The sequence below is a fragment of the Toxotes jaculatrix genome, chromosome 10, assembly GCF_017976425.1.
Source record: "Toxotes jaculatrix isolate fToxJac2 chromosome 10, fToxJac2.pri, whole genome shotgun sequence".
Taxonomy (NCBI): domain Eukaryota; kingdom Metazoa; phylum Chordata; class Actinopteri; family Toxotidae; genus Toxotes; species Toxotes jaculatrix.
Window position 1 is genome coordinate 9080574 of NC_054403.1, and position 14788 is coordinate 9095361.

General features: G+C 44.8%; 1 protein-coding gene across 1 annotated transcript in view; it reads right to left on the reverse strand.

Moving 5' to 3' along the window:
- efnb1 (ephrin-B1) overlaps positions 1–14788 on the reverse strand; it is a 56168-nt gene that overhangs the window by 10597 nt on the left and 30783 nt on the right. The window lies entirely within an intron of this gene.

Here is a 14788-nt window from a genome sequence, read left to right on the forward strand (position 1 = left end):
ACAAGCACTGATTAGCTGTTCCAGTGATTAGCCGTTCTCACCCTCAATCAACCGCCAGCTCCTCTCAACGGTATCTCTCATTAACACAATAAAGTGAAGTCAAATGAATGGAACAACATTAGAGCTTACTGAGGGAGGGTGGGCGTTGAGGTGGAGAAGTGGAACATGGTCAGACCTGTGTGTGTGTGTGAGAGAGTGTGTGTTTTCGGCCTGTGCATAGTTTAGTAGTGAGACATGCCAGCGAGAGTTCCAGCTGCTTGCCAAGTCCTCGAGCAGCTTACTCCCTCTGAGCCACATGTGTCATTACTTGCTGGTAGTGCTGAGAGCTAAATGCCTCCCTTAATGTTCGTGCGTGTATGTGTGTGTCCATTTATACATTAGAGCACGCAAGTGTGTGTGTGTGTGTGTCAGCTTCCCTGCGTTTGTTTTAAAGTGTGCGTTCTGCTCTGCTCTGAGTGAGGAGCTCGTGGTCGAGGGTTGTTTATTCAATGTCACATTCACTTCAGACACTGTGACACAATTGGCTGTCTATTTTAGGGTCCATGATAATGACCTAGGGAGACAGAGTGTGACTCTGACCTTTACACTGAGCGGCTAAGCACAAGGCAGTTGTGCAGTTGTGTGTGTGTGGGTGTGCGCCTGTGCGGGCGCATGCGATGGCAGCTCTAATTTTGGAATTCCCCAAATGCTCTCCATCTCCGCTTAGTCTGCTGTTTTAACTTACTCCCTTCCTCAGAAATGCTTTTGTTTCTCTTCCTCACATTATCCGTCTTGGTCTCTCTCTCTCTCTCTCTCTGTTCTTTCGCTCACTTCTTTTAGGTTTTTATCTGCGCTATCTGGCTCTGCCCCTCCCCTTCCCTCCCTCTTAACTCAATGACCATCTCCCTGGGTGATTGCTTCAGATGGCACCCTCATTATGATGAGATAGTCTTGAAGAGGGTGCTTATCTAACGATGACACAATGAGAGGCACAGATGGGGGGAAGGGGGGTGGTGGTGGGGGGTTTGGGTGGGTCCAAATAATGCACGGCAAACACTTAAATGCTTACCTCGCTGGTATGATGTATCAGTGTTTATACATGCATTTCCCTGCTATAAACTGAGACCGTGTCAAGCAGTGCTGAAATCTGGCTCTGCAGCTATGGAAAAGCTCATCTAGTTGATTCATGCCTTGTCATTCCTTAGTATTATTAATGCTGACATTTTGTTGCCCCGTGGGATTTCAGCTTTGTACTCAGGCGAAATTGAAGAAAACTAAATAATGAATTGCACTAATATTATGTTACATTATCAGATCATACTCGGGCTCTAAATTACGTAGAGAACCACAACATTTTGTTAGTGTGGCCGGAGTACGTGATAATTTGTGAGAATGATTGTGATAACATCGTGTCAGGAGCTCTTTGGCAAATCCCGCACCCCCACCCCCCCACCCTCCGGCTGCAGACTCAACATGACTCAGTGAACCGGACGCTGAAATATACACGAGGGGCCGGCGGGGGCCGAGTGCCGTACAGGAACAAAAAGATTTAAAATTTACGTGGGACATTAATGTGAATGAACACTCAAGGCTAAGTGAGTCTTATGATTTATGTAAAGTCTATGCAGGGAGCATGTCTGTGCTTAAGGGAACATTCAAAGACAGTGAGGTGACCAGGCCTGTTTCCAGTCTTAAAGACGCACCGACTCTCAGCCTGTCGATGGCCCAGACGTGGCCACAAGCGCTAACCTCATCCTGCCATTTTCCACCCAATTTCTTCTCTTCTTTCAATTTTTAAATTTCCAGGGCAAGGTTATACAAAAATGAGCTCTTTGAAGATCAAGCTCAAAGGCGCTGGAATAATCTGACTAAGAGTGAGCGTCATGCTATGAATTTTATATCCACTCAGGGAGAGCAAATCTTCTCAGCGTTAACTTACTTCTGTCATCTAAATTAACTATTCCTTCAGGCTGGCTGAACAGGCTCCTACATTACTGATGTGGCATGATGATAAGTTGGCCCTTGGAGGCATCTGTTTAGGCTAACAACTGAAAGAGAGCTGGATTTATAAAGAGATGATCACTTTATAAGTGTTTGTGTTCAGGCCATTTAAAACGTCAAATCATTCAAGGCCTTTACTGTACCGCTGGAAATTCATAATCCGATTAACCGTGTCCAATTTTAACCACATTTCCTTATGTGAATCCATCTTTTAAGTACTATTCAACATGGAAATCAACTACAGAAACAACTGTTGAGTGCATTATAAAATGTCTCTAAAAAAAAAGAAAAAAAAAGCTTCCATCCCTGTTTTTGTCATTTTAACCCCCGTCTGATATGAGTGTATTTACATCCATCGTGTCAGAGTTCACTCAAAAAACGATGAGTGCCAGCCACGTTTCTCACACTCCCTAACCCTACTCCACAACAAGGACACACTGCCAGCTTTTTTTTTTTTTTTTAATCTGAAAGCCTCTCACTCTCTCTATCGCCTCTTTCTCTCACTCAATTTTTTTTTCTCCCTCTCTAACCCTCTCTCTCTCTCTCTGGTTTCATCCCAGCATACTGACGTTAATCCAAATCTGGATTTCCAGATATTAAAAGGCCGACGGTCATGTCGTGTTTTGGAAAGAGGCAAGTGGGGAATTGGGTCTTCCTGTGTGTCTCAGCGGAGATAAAAACACAAGGGGATAAAGCAACGACAGGACGAAGAACAAAGAAACTCCCCGTCTGCTGCTAATGATTTAGTGGAGCAAACCGGTTCAGCGTTAGCGGTCCAGAATACCGAAAGAACTGGTCATTGCATGAAGGAATGTTGCTTTTTTTAATAAAGTGGTCGGCTCCAAAGAGGGTTTTTTGTATGATTTAAGGCCCTCTTTGTGGGTGTGGATCATTGGCCGCAGAGTGACTAGTGGGAGAACAAAAGATCTACAGCTGCTGAAGTCATAAGAGAAACCAGGTGCCAAATGTTGATGTTGGGAAATATCTACAGTACAAACGTATCAGCCAAGAGGCCGCCATACAAGGGAAAGAGCTGGCCCGCAACAAAAGCTCCTGTTCCAATACTACACCCGTACCACTACTGCTAACACATTAACGTGCATATATGAATGCACACACACGCACATATGCACACAAGATTTCACAAGGACATTCGGGGTAGAGTGGAAGGACTGCTCCCTGAGGTGCTCCGAGGAGAAGGAGTGGGAGATGTGTGAGAGATGCAGTGCTGACTGGCCCGAGACGACACAAGCTAAGGCTAGAGTGCGATGCGGTGGTCTATATTTATTCTCAGGTCTGCTAAATGAGGTCACTCAGGTGGTCCTGCTGAATACATTCCCCATCTCCATCATGAATCATCTGCTGCTTATTATTCCTGTCCAGCCCAGGGGGGCTTGCTTTCATACGGAGCAATGGGCATGTGTGTACGTGTGTGTACATGCGCTCCAGTGTCTGTGCGTGCGCGTGCGCGCTGGCGTGCGCAACATCTGCCCGAAGCACCGAACGAGGGGATGGATACAGCCCATGTGACAGACAGAGAGCAGGTTGTTTAATGAGAAAGTGGATGAGAGGTGACATTCATTGGCTACCTTTCACACACCGCCCCCCCATTCTCCACAGCAGCATTCAGACTTCCACTTAGACGAGCCAAGCAGGCACCGGGTAGTCACAGTAACCACCAGTAATAATGTCTACATTTTCCAAAAAAAAAAAGAAAAAACTAAATGCATAAACAGGCGCAACCACGATCTGATCACTCACACTTAGCATCAAGGAAAAACACCAGCACACAGAGCTGTTTCATCCATCTGAGGCAAAGCAGGGAGCTAAACACAGCCTGTCAGGTATGTGTGTCTGTATCAAACAGAGCGTCACAACAGAAATGGCTATTTCTCATACCTGCCATATTCCTATCTCGGTTTTTGTTTACATTAGCGAACCAGAGTCGAAGTGGGGAGAAGGAAAAGAGAGCCTATTTGCACAAAATATTTCACTCCTGAATGAGCACAGAGAGGGTTAGATTAGGTTTATGGGCCTGATTCCAGAGATAACCCTCCCCAGCAGATCTGGCATGCATACAAGCATGCATGTGCACACACACACACATACACACACATGCAAACATATACAGAGTGAGGTTGGCAGACTGGAATAATACTCAGGGATCTAGATGTTTGCACTTTGAACCTTTTCTAATCCTGAGTATTAGGGCATGGCTAAAGCCTGATTATGGCAGAATGAAATGGATCTAAATAGATGTCCCAGCCCATCAGCCCTCCATTTCTTTGTCCTAGAAATAGAAATGGAAATCAGTAATCAACCTCCAACCTCTCGCCCGCCGTCTCTCCCACGTAGCCTCCTCCGCAGGTTTCGGCATCGGCAAAGAAAATTCATTCAGACTTTTCATATCATCTCAGATAAATTGGGCACACTCGGTCCGGCCAATGTTTTCCTCTCATGTTTCTTTTCGATAATAAAACTTGGCAGACAATATAAAATAGTCATATCTTTGACACTGGTGCCGCACATTTTTCATGCTATTTTGAAAATGCAATATTGAATTTAGGCTAGCATAAATGTGGTTTTGAGTAATGTGCTTGGACACGGATGATTTTCTAATCTTCATGTTCAATAATGGTGCTTTTTTTCCCCCCATTTTGTTTTTTGCAAAGTATCACCATGTAGCACCTCTAACATCACTGCGTGCTGCCTGTTCCCAGGAGCTGCTTTACTGCACGAACGCTAAGAAGGTGGCAGCATTAGTGTCAAGGTTTAAGGTGGTTAGAGGCCCAGTGCACACAACTGTTGCTCAGCTCACTGCTTCAGTACACAGCCCTAGGGGGAGCTCCTCTCCTGTGTGTCCTGATTAGACTGCTCTTGCGCACACATACACACACAAACACACAAAAAAAGCAAGAGTATGCACGGCTGCACACACACAAATACAACCACACTTGAAATGGTTGCGGAAAAAAAAATACAGACATGTAAGCATTTGGACCCAGAGAAGCGAACACACACTAACATGTGCACGCACACACGCACACACACACACACACACAAATACATATTCACACATACACAAACACACACTCACATTGGCTGCCTGTGTAGCCAGAAGATCAGGCAGGACTTAAGAGCTCCTCCGGCACCAAAATTACAGGGTACCGCTAAATCCTCCCGGCAGAGAGCACTATGGGATAGCGAGGGCTGGGGTGAGGAGGGGTGGGTGGTGCTGCAGGAGGGGGTGAGGGAGGGAGGCTGAAGTGGCGAGGTGTGTGTGTTGGGGGGGAGTGGGGGTGAGGTGTTTAGAAAGTGGATGGAAAGGGGAGTGCGGGTTGAGGAGGGGCAGGAGAGGAAGTGGGAGATTCCTTTTTTTTGAAGCCGAGAGAGTGCGCAAGCCGGGGAGGAGTGAGACTTGATCTGTCTGAAGTGTGCTTGCATGCAAGTGTGTGTGAGTGTGTGTTCGTAGGACAGTGGATGGGGCTGTCTGTGCATGCATGAATATGTCAGCGAGGGAATATGGAAGGAGGTGATGAAGTGAGGAGTTGAGAGGAGGAGGAGGAGGAGGAGGAGGAGGAGAGCTCAGTTTGGAAAAAAGAAGTGGGAGGTGATCTCTCTCTGTGAAGCAGAGGAAGCATATGTGTGTGTGTTGGATTGTGATGCATGTGTGTGAGAGTGTGTGTGTCTGCCAGCTTGCTTCCCTCTCACTCGCACCCACCATTTCAGTGACACTGTCCCCTGAGTCTTTCACGTGTGTTTCGGCCTCACTGCAACTCTGTGCATCTGAGCATTTCTTTGTCGATATGTGTGCATTTGCGTGTATATTTATGTGTATTTGAGTGTGTGTACATGCTTGGACAGACATGTTCATGAGTGGGAATTTGTATGTCTGCATGTGTACAAATGTTTGGGAAAATGTGAATGTTCCTTGGTGATTTGTTTTATTGTATGTGTGGGTGTCTTTGTGTGTGTGTGTGGTCCCTGCACATCAGAAAAGACAGTCCCAGATTACCGAGCCAAAGGTTGGGCATTATGGACTTTCATGGCCAGCACCACTGGGCTAGTGCTTCAAGACTGCTTATGACAGCTTTTAACCTCTGCAGAGGACCTGTCAGCAGCTCCCAAAGTGTCTCTGTGTGTATCTGCGAGTGTGTATGTGTGTGTAAAACACTCACAGCCTGCAGACACCGAGAGCTTCTGCATCATTTAGCTGCGGGTGTCTGTGTGTCACCTCTCTGGTGAATCCAGCGGGGCAGAGCTTTTACACTGCTGTGCATTTCCCAACTCAGTACGCTGCAAAACCCCGCGCTCCTGTACGAGGCACTAAAACTTCCCCCTGTGGCTCCGCACACACATACACATGCAAAAATCAGAGGACGACATTGTCCTGTATGCATGAAGCACATGAGGAAACACAGAAGACAGGACGCGCTCATGGGGAATGTTCCACATATACACACACACCCACGCCTAGACACAAAACAAAAGTACACACACACGGTGCAGGCCGTCTGTTGGATCAGTAGGAGATAAAGGATGCAGAATAACAGGAGGACCTTGGGGAGCAGAGCAAGTCATCTGTCTCAAACATGAACAGACTGAGCGCACTCCAACATGACAGATGTAGACAGACTCATCTTAGAGCACATCACATCCTGAACCTTTCTGCTGCACTCATGGCCCGCCCTACCCTCCACACAGACACACACAGACGCACACAGACACACACAGACACAAACAGACACACAAACACTCACAAAATGAAGGAGGCCTGTTCAAAATGTGCATACAAAGCTTCTAAGCCAGAACCCACATAAAATGACAGGTGTGTACCGGGGGAGAACAGATTATAGAAATCTGAAAGCGGTCGATTGGCGCAATAAAACAGAGTAACCAGAGGGAGGGGTGGGGTGGAGGTGGGGGGTTTATAGTTTATAATACTATAAGCTGTTGCATATAGTATTAAAGTTATGAGGAGCAACAACAGCAGCCAAAGCATCCAATATTAATTTCATTACCATATGGACTGCAGAATACAAGCGTACCACGACACTGCTGTTCTCAATATGGAACATTTTTAGATATGAGCTTTTTCAACTTTACCAGCTATTTCAGCTATAATGTATTCTGTTGTGTGGACAAGTTGCCAGTAGCCCACACAACCCTCCCTAATGACAGAGTAGCTAATTGGCTGTAATGGCTCTTTTCACCGATATCATTGAGCTGCAGCCGCAGAAAACCTCAGCAATTTTACACAAATCATGTTCCGGGGAAAAACAGCCTGAAGAAGTGGTCTGCACAGTCACTCTTTCAGTGTGAGCTGACCGGCGGGAGTGTAAATCTAAACGCAAAAGGCCACTATTATGAAAGGAAAAAGGCATTTTCAGACGGTGGTGACTGACTCTTCTTCTTTTGTTTGCTGTAAATGTAGGTCCACATCAATTAGATGCTTATTTAAAAAAAAAAAAAACTGACACAACCCTAGAGGGCATACACACATTAACACCCTTGAATACACAAAACTAACAGGTGAACAAACATGCCCTGAGAGTTACACACACACACACACACACACATATACAAACACCCAGCACACACACACACACACACAGAAATACACACACACTTCTCTGAACTGCCGTCTCAGACAGTGCATCATTTGACTAATAGCAGCTGAAATGTTGCGTGTTCAGAGAAATAAGCAGAGGGGAAAATGGGTCAGAGAGAAAAAACTGGCATTTCATCTTCCTATTGGTCAGAGCTAAAGGTTAGAAGAGATGCAACACATGCTGAAGCGCACACACTGAAGCGCACACACAAGCTGAAAAGCTAAAGGTTAATATTGTACATGTGGGAGTTGCTGAGTTACTGTTTATCTCGCTCTCAACCAGTGTGTGTGTGCACAGGGCTCGTTTGTGAGATTATGTATATAGTGAACAATGAGTACACAGAGTTTCATCCCTGTTAAAGACAGAGGGGAGTTACACATTAGCGTTTCATTAATCCCATTACTGGCTCAGTGTTTCCCTTAGCACAGAAAATAGTGGGCGAGATGCCCGAGCTCATCGACCAACTGCCCATTAATCCACATCAACAATCAGTCAACATGACTTCTATGCCTGTATTCCCTCACAAATTTCCAATCTACCTTCATTTCTTATGAGAAGCTTTTGTTAAACTGACTGATCGCTTTCTGCTGCTCCTTCAAATTAAAGCCATACACCTAAGACATATCCTTTGGCCATGCCCAGAGTTGAGATAATTCCGGGAAGTTCTACACAAAGAAATGGAGCATATTATTCCACTTTCATTCTCTATTAACCATCACTTTATATTGGGGAGAGTTGGGGAGAATGCCAAGAGAAATGGACAAAAGAGATGAGAACATGAAGAGTAACAGCCCTGAATTTACTGCGAGGAAATGAGTGCAAAAAATGTGTCCATAAATTTCAAAATAGGGATAAATAATTCATTGTATCAGATGGATAACATAAAATAAGGAGGAATTATTTACTACTAAATTGAAAAATGGGAGCTTTAGTGATCCCTTAAACTGAAGCTTAGTCTGTGAGCTCTCACCACAAATTAAAAGCGTTTTTTTTTGTCTCAGATTTGTGTGTGTATTTTGTTGAAAAGGCTTGAAGAGGTACCCATTATTCATAAGAGATTAAAAGTTAAAAAAATATATATTTACATAATTTTTGTGTAACAAAAATATGTCTTTTCTTTCTCATCCCTGTAATTATTTTGTGACCCCCTTTTTTTTGGCTTTTTGTGTTGAAAACTATTTTGCCCCCAAAGCAAATGCATTCAAAATGCTCTCACTAACACTCAATAAATAAACTTTTAATGAAAAACAAACTCCAGTCTTCTGAGCTCCTTCTCATTGTAATAAAACTTGCAAAATTACAGGTTGTCAAGAGAGAAAACAGAGAGTAGAGCTCTGATTATCCCATTGTTGTGTCCATAAAAATGCCTTTGTATTAAGCTTAGTCCATTCTAAATCTTAGTAGTTTTTTCTTCAAAAACATCCAGTAACATCCACATCAGTGGGTGGTATTAGTATTGTCAGGTCATACATGTGTAATCAGCTGAAGGATGCCTACAGAAGGTCTCTTAGTGAGCTTGTTCCTCAGCAGGAGGCTCACTGAAGTTTCCGTCTTGCTTCATTTGCACTGATAATCACATGAGGTGAACCATGGTTCACTCGCTAAATCCCAGCAGATGATAAAACTGATCCCCTCCGTCTTTCCTCTGGCCTTTGTGGTCATCTACAAAGGTGGTATGGGACTCTGGACTCCAGCAAGGAGTCACCCAGCTCAATCTAAATGTCCATGAGCCACAAATCAGCCCTGCGTTGTCTTGATAAAAGAAGCGCTGGGATGGATCGGAATGCGGTGGGAGATAGTAGTGGCATGTCAAAGGCCATGAGGCTCCAAAAATCTAGACTGACTAAAGAGCTAATCTGTGAGCAAACTCCCCCCTGAGGGAAACCAGAGCCGAGGCCCTGGAACAAGTTAACGAACGTGAACAGCGGAGGCCGAAATATCCTCACAGAAACTCGCTGCTCATGCTGGTGCACGTAAAAAATGTGCTTGCAGGGACCATGTGTGTGTGTGTGTTCCTGTGTGCATTTATGCAAATGTGTTTAGATCTCTAAGCGTGTGTGCATGTGTGCAACGCTCGCCTGTGTCTGTGTGGAACTCTTACACTGCATCCATTCATCCTCTGTGGAGAGAAGAGCTTCATTTTCACTGACCTTTTCAATCTGGCCTCCAGAAGAGAGTTATGACAACTGAGCCAGCCCCGTGTTCCTCATGCACAACAACAAACATCAAAGATGGGAAACAAACAAACAAACAAACAATAACTCTTACTGCGGGCTCAGCGCTTCCCATCTCAAATGCGAAACAAACCCAATGAAGTGCTCTAAGTCAGAGGGAACGGTAAAGTGTTGCGACAAGCGAGGAGGGACAAGGCAGGCGTTGAGGCTCAGGTGAGAAAACTGCCCTCGGGCTAATGCTAACGCCTGCATGATGATCGGGTCAGAGCAAAACAAAAAGGGAAAGATTCAGGGCTAAGGCTAACCATTTTTGACGTGTAGATTATTTTTTTGGATTAACTTGTTCAGTGTTTAGTCTATAAAATGCCAGAAAATAATGAAAAACAGCTTTCACGATCTCCCAGAACACAAATGTCAAATCACTGGTCCAAAACCCAGATACATTCAATTTACAGTCATTTAGCAGCAGCAAATCTTCATGTTTTGGAGCCTTTGGGGAACGTTTAGGATTTTTTTTTTTCTCGCTAAATGCCTCGAGAAAATAGTTGATAGTTGACGAAATGTTTCAGCACTAGTGAGATAAAAGCGAAGACAGGCAGTAAAGACAGAGAGGTGGACGGATGGAGAGAGAGAGATGTCAGAGACAGACAGAGACTGTACTTGTTATAGAAGGGAGGGTTGATTTCATCCCATCTGTTGTCCGCAAAAACAAAATCTGCAAGAGACAGTACAAAGGCAGAGACACAGAGGAAGAGAGAGAGGACAGTGCGCAGGTGTGGGGCTGTACACGTGTCCCGGTGACAGTGCATGTGTGTGTGTGTGTGTGTGTCTGTGTCTGTGTGATACTGTATGTGTGAGCCTATGTGCCTAAACCCTGGGGGAATCCCCTGTACCTGCTAACATAGAGGCGAATGAACAAAGCTGACTGCAGCCACGATGGGACCCAAGTCAGTGCAGCTCTAATGCACACAGACACACAGACACACACACACACACACACACACACACAGACTCTGAGAGACACATGGTGACACAGAGACAGACAGATATATAATAGATAGAGAGTCTGATGTAGCTGATGTGTAAAGTGCCAGGGCTCCGAGCAGGGCTCCAAACCACAGCGGAGGCTTCTCCAGCTCTGAGGCCGAGCTGCAACACAAGAAGCAGGAAAAGAAACACGCTTTTCCTCCCTTCCCCTGTTATTCGCCAAAACCCCAATCAGAGAGCACAGCAGACCACAGAGAAAATGCTGCTGATTACATCCTAATACACACAAAGCCAGCAGCTGACGCACATATACAAACATGCACACACACACACACACTGATTACATCCTCTCTGGTGCTCCTCCATCCTCATCCCTGGTATCGGTTACACGGTAAAGCCAAGCTGATCGAGGATCAGTGTTTTTTGGCGCAGGGCGGTGAAAGAGTTCGCGAGCTTAACCCCTAGTCCAAGAGCGGAGAGAGACTGAGGCTCTGGACCCCTGTGCCCCCAGAACAAATAAACAGCTACAACACAAAAATGTCTGGCAGACTCGAAACAATTTCCTGAAGGATCTGTCACTGTGCAGGAGGGAGGAGGCAGAGGAGGGTAACATCTAAGGAAGAGAGAAAATAGGTGGAATAGGAAGGCGGAGAGAGAGAGAAAGATTAAGTTGCAGAAGGAAAAAAAAAGGGGGGAGAGAGGAGGAACAGAAAGAGAGAAAGAAATTGGACCTGTGGGTTTTGGAACGGGAGGTAAAATTGTTCCGTCGCCATCTACGAAATCATCAGCTCGCTGTGAGAGGCAGCACAGCCTGAACTCAAACACAACACCTATTTATTTGAAGACATGGAGCTTTCTTTTCAGCATCCACCTATCCATCCATCACGGTACGCGTGCACAAACTCTGACAGCACACATGTTCTCATACCCATGGGACTGCTGACTGAAAGTACCTTGTGCTCAGCTAAGCTGCGGTTCTCTCGAATGAGTGCTAATAAATGAACAATGCATAGAGCAGCTTCTATTACACAAGCAAATCTGTGCAGGGGGAAGGAGGATGGACGTGTGCGAACGCATTATTGTGTCTTTTTGTGAGCCTCTATTTGCATGCTGGTGTGAGCTTATGAGTATATATAAATATATATATTTGAATTTGCTTATGTGGCTTTGTGCTTATTTATGCCTGTGTGTTTGTGCGCACACACGCCTCTTGTGTGTTTGTCTGCTCCTGTTACTGTGTTTGTGTGCCTGCGGTCGTGCTGGAATGGAACATGGACATTTTGCCACTGAGCTGAATTCACAGAAACGGGCTTGGTCCTGGCCTGCAGAGCAGTATTTAGACTCTGTATTTATGCATTGGACAACCACAGCAATCTCTATCACCGCCTTGTGATTCATGTTTGTTTGCTTTGCTCGGCGCTGATTTGATTCCATCAAGAAGCTTCTTTTTCTCTCTTGCTCCCCCAAAACGCTTCCCGCAGAAATGTTCACGCCATCCCCGGTCAGGGTTTCATCAGCCACCCCTCATCGTAGCTGACCAAGCATGCAGTGGTTTCCATAGCAAGGATGCGACATTAAAACTAACAACCTCTATAATTATACATCCATATTTCTCCGATGAGTTTGTGTAAACAAGCCCAGGCTCCAGCTCGGGGAGGCGGACTTCTTGGCAGGCCCAGGCTGAGGGTGCCACTGAATGGCTGTCGGAAAACAAAGCCATTTCAGAGTGTGCCTTGGAAAAGAGAAACCACTGTTCTAAGGATGGTAGAGAGGGAGAGTGAGCTCCGTCTGACAGACAGAGAGCTGTGATTTGAGCTTAGCTATTGGCCAGAGAAGAAAGACGCTGAGAATATGTGTTGTTGGCAAAGCAGAGGGCAAACAACCTCAGACATCTCAGATGGAAAGGAATATATGCATTCCCAGAGTGTTTTAGATTATGGGCTGTCATTGTTTTATGCTTTGCTTTTTTATACACCATTGTCCAATACAATTTGCCTCACGGACAATGATGCTCATCTTCTCGTGTCCTACATTTACTTTTCCTAATCACTATGAACTCTACTCCAAACAAGCATCTTCCCAGCAATCTTAAGATGTCTCCTCTCCTTTTGCCTGAAGCTATTTTGGGGTTGCAAAACCACAGAGACAGTTTCTGCATAGCAAATGGAATTAAAGACAACCAGGAAGCTACTTTCAACAACTGAAAATCGCTCATAGAGAAAAGAGTCATTCAGCAAATGAGTTTGTGTTAGTGGAGAGGGGGGGAAGAAAAAAAAACGAAAACAAAAATCAACAGTGTTGTTGTTTCGCAGAGTTAGCTCTGTGGTCTCTCGTGGTCTGTGTGTTGAGAGGAGATCTAAGCTATCAGTTAACAGAAATGACTTGAACACAGACTTCCCACAGTACCTACACACACACACACACACACACACATAAACAACTTCCAAATGTGAGAGGAGAATAATGGAGGGAGAAAAGGATGTTTGGAGGAGTGGGAGAGAGGGATGACATAGAAGAAGAAAGAGAGAGAGAGAGAGAGAGGGCGGCCTTGCACGCAGGATAAAATATTCTAATAAGATAAGCATGGAGCACAGCCGAGGAGGGATGAGTGTCTGCGTTTGGAGATGCACGGGGCGGACTAATTGAGATGAATAAATGAATATATCAGCTTCATCTAGCAGCGACGGGTTCAGCCGTAACCAATGGTTACCATTCACTTGTACAGACACGTGAACAGCCCTCCCCTCTCAAAGAAAATCCTCATGTTGCCCCAACCCACCGTCCACCTCCCCCACCTCCCAACCCCTCCCTACGTGCCCAAACCCCCCCACCCCACCCCGAACTCTAAACAAACTCCTCTGTAATAAACGAAAGGCAATAACCAGCGACAATAACGCTGTGCCTGCTAACCCTCTCTGAATGAAATATCCAAAGGAGAAGTAGCAGAGGCAGCCTGGATAGATTTGCAAAGCAAGCAGAAAGTCATATATTACACTGGCACTCTAATAAACAGTGGGCTATATGCACTCACAAGGTGGGGGGGGGGGGTAAATCTCCTTATCCCAGGCCATGCTGCTTCACCGGTGCTAACGCGACCTGTTAGCAGGGTTTACTTTGAAAATGAAATCCGTTAAGGCTTCCTGATTAGCTGCTTAAAACTCTAAAAGGTAACATCAGTGACTGTTACTGCGAGTCAGTCCACAACTGAAGTCCTACGTGAGTCTGATTCTTTAAGAGTTCACGATATGAAAAACACAGCACTGGCAAACTGACTGGATGATATGGCTCATTTTTATACAACAGTATCCTCTGCAGTCATGGGATATCAAATTACAGCTGATTCTCTTTCAACCATTTTTTGAGCTTGTATGTTTTCTTAAAGCATAACATACCATTTAATACAGAACAGACAGAAATGTTTGCCAACAATACTAATCATTATTTCAGGTCCTGTAAGTGATTTTTAGTGCAATAAAACAACGTGTCCTTTGTTCTTTACCGATGACAAGTACGTGGGAGAGTCCATAATTGATGCAAAGGGAAAATCCACAGTGTCTCTTGCTTGTAATTAAAATATTTCCGTGTGGTTTTACAGAGGGAGGTTACCAGATATGAACATTTAATGTTTCTCAACAAAAAAAAAAAAATCATTTAATTGCGAGTTAGAAATGTGTGAGTTACTTATCTCCATAATCTGACAATCGAAGTACTTTTGTCTTTTTCAAACGCGCTGCTGATGAATGCAACTGCCTTTTATTCTAAGTGGCTTGCGATACGATTATGGTAATTTTATGTAAACTCTAAAACATGACATTTAACATATTTTTTTCTAATCAGATTACTGTTATTGACACTTGAATCGAGCTATGAGCCTGTCAGCGCTTAAATTTATTTGACTGTGTAAAAGCGTCCACTTGCACGAGTGTTTGTGTGTTCATGTTCTTGAGCTCACTTGCATTATTACCGTGAGTACCTGCGTGGGAGCGCGCATGTGCACATATGTTAGAGTGTTTACATCCTCACAAATGTAGGGCA